The 5,526-nt window shown below is 38.3% G+C and overlaps 1 long non-coding RNA gene across 1 annotated transcript in view; it reads left to right on the top strand.

The window, feature by feature from the left end:
* LOC111509400 (uncharacterized) overlaps nucleotides 1-5,526 on the top strand; it is a 366,192-nt gene that overhangs the window by 167,397 nt on the left and 193,269 nt on the right. The window lies entirely within an intron of this gene.

Raw genomic sequence — 5,526 nt, forward strand, 5'->3', positions numbered from 1 at the left:
GAGTACACAAACTCACAGCAATCGATCAATTAAATTTTCATTATATTTATTAATAATTGACAATAATTGAATAAAAGTCGTGGCGAAAAGTAACATATGTATCACCTAATCAACTTTAAAAACCAACTATTTACCAAATATCATCCAAATTCGTTTAGCCTTTTGTGTGTGATTGAATAACAAACATTCAATCATATACAAACTTTCACATTCATACCAGTAGTATTTTAAATTTTCTGTTCAACTGTTATTTGGATGAACAAGACAAGAATATCACCAATGAGTTCATATCAATACAATTCATGAGATAGTAGATGGGTAACCATTCAAAATAGCACACATTTGGTTCATTCTTCGCCGAATGCACTAGTTTGCAATAAGAGTCAACTTTAAATTATTCATTATATTCGCAATACTTCCATGGATACGGCAATTAGCAAATCAGATTCCGTTTGTGCTCCCGGTTTCATAAATATTCTGAAATCTCACGAAAAACAAACTTCCCAGAGGCACCATTCTAGAGTCAACATTCTCCCAGACGTTCTTCACTCCACATTAAAGTTATGAAACTTCGAGATAGTTAATGCATTTGGTCTCCAAGTTTCACACTCGAGTTGAATTTGAAATGCATCGGTGAAAACTTTTTCCGATGAAGTAGGGATATACTTCATGTTCTTGACTGCGGTTACTATACAAAGCACACATGAAGACTGGAATTAATCAATTTTTCTACAAATACATTATACGACATATTCAATAGAAATTCCTCTGATTGGTTGATTTCTCATATTGATTTACCGCAGTATCGAAAATAGTCTAGTATACAAGGCGATAAATGCTATAGTCTTAGAGGAGTGTGTCTGAATTGGTTTGAGTCCTATATTAGTAACAGAAAACAGGTTGAGAAAACACAAGGCAAACTATCAGAGAGTAGGAACATATTTTGTGGTGTCTCTCGTCCCAACTAGCAATTTTATATTTGATAATAGTTGTGAAAACTTGTCGAAGAAACAAATTATAAAACTCTATGTCTCCCAGAAATGTTCTCAATGTGTTTATAAAACAGCTGTGAGTGGGAAATTGGCACCGTTTTATAAAACATTATAGTCTTGATTGATAGTTTGTAAGGCCTTTTACAAACACTACAAAACAGTTTCATAAACATTTCGGCAGTAACTATAAACATTTTCCACCACTCTCAAAAAGTAGTTAAAAAGATACCTATGAAATGATTAAAAAAAATTTCGTTCTAGATCCCGGAATATGTACCTATTCGGTACATATATCTTGGAGCGTTTATGGCAGTCCTCACGCACGCGTTCATAAATGACTGGATCAGCAGCTTCACTTTCAATCCCATGTTGCTTCTTCGACCTATTATTAGTGATACGTTTTGTCGGGCAGATCTCATCATTCCTATTCTCTGCCGTACGTGAGACCTGAATGTTGATCTTTTGTCTAGGTTGACTCCGAGGTATCTAGCTTCGTTGGTCCACGAAGTCTCTTGTCCGTTGAAGGTGACATTTCCTTCCGGGTGTACCATCCTCCGGGTGAACAGTATTGTCTGACTTTTGTCGGGGTTTATACTGATCTTCCACAGGTTGGCTCATCCCTCTAATCTATCTGCCTGTTGCGGCAAGTATCAAGTGACGTGCGCTTGGCTTGTTGATCTCGCCAGCAGAGCTGTGTCTTTCGCGTAGAGTGCCAACTTGTTAAAATTGTTCTTTGGCTTGGGCACATCTGCTGTGTATTCCGAGAAGAGGTGTGGCGAAAAGACTGCACCTTGTGGGACCCCTGCTTCCAGTAATCGCATGGTTGAGAGTTCTTTTTCTACTCCGCACTGGCATCACCTGTCAGTTAGAAAAGACTCGATTAATCTCACCATTTGTTTCGTGTAGCCAAAGTTGCACATGTTGGCCAGAAGTCCGTCAGGCCAAACTATGTCGAATACCTTGGGGACGTCTCAGAAAATCGCTCCGGTATTATATCCTTTGCCAAGGTTGAAGTCTTCCGTCGCAAAGTCTACCAGCCTCAGGACTTGCAACTATGTCAAGTTTTCTGATTTGAAACCGAACTGTTCATTCAGTAGGATTCCTAGTTCGTTGGTTTGGTCCTCTAATCTTTTCAGGATGACACGTTCTGCCACTTTGCTTAAGGAAGGAGTTAAGCTGATTGACCTGTGGTTATCTGGCAATAGGTGGTTCTTCTTTGGCTTCGGTATGTAGACAAACGTCGCCTCCTTGAACGGGTACGGGTAGTACTGCATTCTGAGTATAGCATTTATGATGTTTGTTATAGCCCGGTTATTTATTTGGTCTGGGCCTGGGGCTTTCCGAATAGCTAGACGTCTTACGATATACTTCACTCCCTTTGGAGTTCTTGGTGCCAGGGGTTGCGCATTGTGCTTTCTTTGTCTCCTGAGTCTACGTACCGTCGTTTCCACCTGTGTCTCTATTACTTCTACTTCGTCCGTGAATGGGACGTCGTTCTCTCTACACTGCGTTTCAAAATGGTCTGCAAATGCTTCCGATTTCTCTTGGTCCGTGTAGACGATTCCCTGCGTGCCGTGTATTGGCGGGCATGGCTTTCGAGGTCTCTTCCTGAGAGGTTTTGCATTCTCCATGCAGATTGGTTTTTGGTGTTTAGTTCTTCCAGGCGGGTTGTCCATTGTTGATCTTGGATTGTTTTCAGTTCTCGCAGTATTCTGCCAGCTCTTTGCATACACCTGTTGTCCATTGGTGCGCATGTCAGTTGATATCGTCTTTTCAGGCGTCTTCTGATTCTAATGAGCTCCATCGTTTCTGGTGGAAGATGTTCTGTGAGTTGAAGCGCTGGGTTGGGACCGTGCGCTTCTTTCCATTGTTTGGGTAATCGCCTGTTGCAGTCGTTGTATGGCGTTCTCCAGATCAGTCTTTGTTTCGATGCGTGGTATGTCTCCTATCGCATCGTGAATAGTACGCTGGAATATTTCCAATCGATTATTCTTTTTGTTGGATTATCTGGTTCCACTTCAACTCTTATTATTGTGAATAGAAATGGGTTTTGGTCTGATGATCCTTCGTTTAGTACTTTCATCTCCGTAGAATGGATGTTCTGCACTATGGCGACGTCAAGAATGTAAAGGACTTGGTCTTCTCGTGGGTAATATGTTAGGATTCTGGTGCTACTATAACGATGTCCTCGAATTCTTCTAGTATTTTGGTTAGATGTCTGCCTCTTTGATTTTCATTCGTGCAGTTCCAGTCGCGCGACTGCTTCCACGACTTCTATTTCTGGATTTCTATCTTTATGTTGCGCTAGTTTGGTTTTCAATAGTAGCTCCATCCGAGGCGCGGTGTCCCTATGGCATATCTGTCCTATACAGCGTGACTCACGGTCGATGGTACGTTAGACGTTTCTGGAAAACGCAAAGCATGATTTTTCTGAAAATTTCACCTCTCACATTTCCTTACCTGTTCTATCTAAAATATTTTCAGCATTGCGGCTTTGCCACTTCCATCAAAAAGTCCTAGCAACTTCATTTTTTCAAATGGAACACCCCGTATATTAATACAGTTTTGGGATCGCTTTAGTATTTTGCTACTTTTTTGTTGATGATGTCCTATACCTATCTCTATCAGTTTGCGAGATAAAAAATAAATTGTGCTAAATATGGTCCAAAACATAGCCTTAATTGACTTTAAGTACATCAGTACTCTCAATTCATGAAAAGTTGATATTCTGTTGATAGTTTGGACAAACTGGAAATATTCAAATAACACTAAGAAATCGACTCCATATCATACAGGGCGTGCTAAAATTACTATTATTTCCATTGTGCATAGAAGTAGTCGAAAGTTCATTTTTTCAAATGAAACCCCCTGTATATTACTCGGTAAATTGAAAGATGGTGAAAAATGCTTCAAGATGATATATCATATCCCTATACCTAAATCGTCAGGTTTTCTCAATAAAGTCACTTCTTCTAGAAACATTATTTTTTTTTAGATTTTGGATTTAGGTAGCAGTCGAATTATCAAGCTTATAGCAGTTCGGTTACTTTTATAAGTAATTTACAAAGAGTTATCGACGGTGTTTCGAATCATCTTCCAAAATGAATGCAAATATCGATTATTCAAACGAATTTCTTATGAAATTATTTATCATACACATGAACAAAGTGATCAAATAATTGTCAGAACGTGTAAAAAATTCAACCAAATGTATCCTGAATTAACACCAATGAACGAGAGGAAGTTTGTAAAGTTACAAAATGATTTTCTCAACTATGGTTCAAAGTTTCCAGGGAACAACTGTACCAAAAATCAGTCATTTCTAGGTAAAAAGTAAACATGTGAAAGTAAAGACAATAACAGAATAGGATGATTCAAAATAACAAAATTGTAAACAAAATATCACATTTTCACAATAAATGCTGAAAATGTTGTCCATTGCATTCTGAACACTTCAAAATGTTTTTTTGTACGTGACTTGTGGTTCCTTTTTCAATTTCCTGGGGATCCAGATCTTCAATACTCCGCACTATTCGCCGTCGCAATTCTTCTTTGGTAGGCACTGGAGTACTGTATTCCCTTTCTTTTAAAACACCCCATAAAAAAGTCAAGTGGCGTGAGATCGGGTGATCTCGGTGGCCAATCCCATGGCCCTAAACGCCTAAACCAACGATCGTCGAAGAGTTCGTCAAGTTTCCTGGAAACTTTCTGGGTGGAATGAGCTGGCGCTCCGTCTAGTTGAAACCACGAATTCCTATATTCCTCTGGAGGTGAATTATCAAGAAAATCGGTTACAGTCATCCTTAATATTTGGAGATATCTCTCTGCATTCAGTGTGTCTTCATAAATAAAAAAGCTAATTTTATTGTTCTTCAGAATACAGAAAATATTCAGGTCAAATTTTTCTTGAAAACCCATTTCTTTTGTAACATGAGGATTATGATCAGCCCAAAAATGTTTATTTCTTCTATTGAAAATACCATCCCTCGTAAATGTTGATTCGTCGCTCCAAATTATTTTTGACAAAATTCCCGATCTTCCTGTGTATGGATCAAACGGGATTCACAAAAATGCATTCTACGTTCGAAGTCTTCTGCTTTTAGAGCTTGAACTTTGGTAAATTTATACGGATGCATTCCGTGATTTTTCAAAATTCGTTGTACTGAATCATGTGATACACCTAAATCTTCTCCTGCACTGTGAATGGAAGCTTCTGGATATGCATAAAAATATGCCAAAACGTTAACAGTAGGCTATTGGCCTCATTTGAAGGCGCTTTTAACATGGAGCCATAGTTAAGGAAATTATTTTGTAATCTCACAAACTTCCTCTCGTTCATTGGTGTTAATTCAGGATACATTTGGTTGAATTTTCTACAAGTTCTGGCAATGATTTGATCACACTGTCCGTGTATAATAAATAATTTCGTTTGAATAATTTCGTTTGAAGAATCAATATTTGCATTCATTTCTGGCGATTTTTTGAAACACCGTCAATAACCATTTATCAATTACTTATAAAAGTCACCAAATTG

Source organism: Leptinotarsa decemlineata, unplaced genomic scaffold (assembly GCF_025532065.1).
Source record: "Leptinotarsa decemlineata unplaced genomic scaffold, Ldec_3_MD MMD2_tig00002159_RagTag_RagTag, whole genome shotgun sequence".
NCBI lineage: Eukaryota > Metazoa > Arthropoda > Insecta > Coleoptera > Chrysomelidae > Leptinotarsa > Leptinotarsa decemlineata.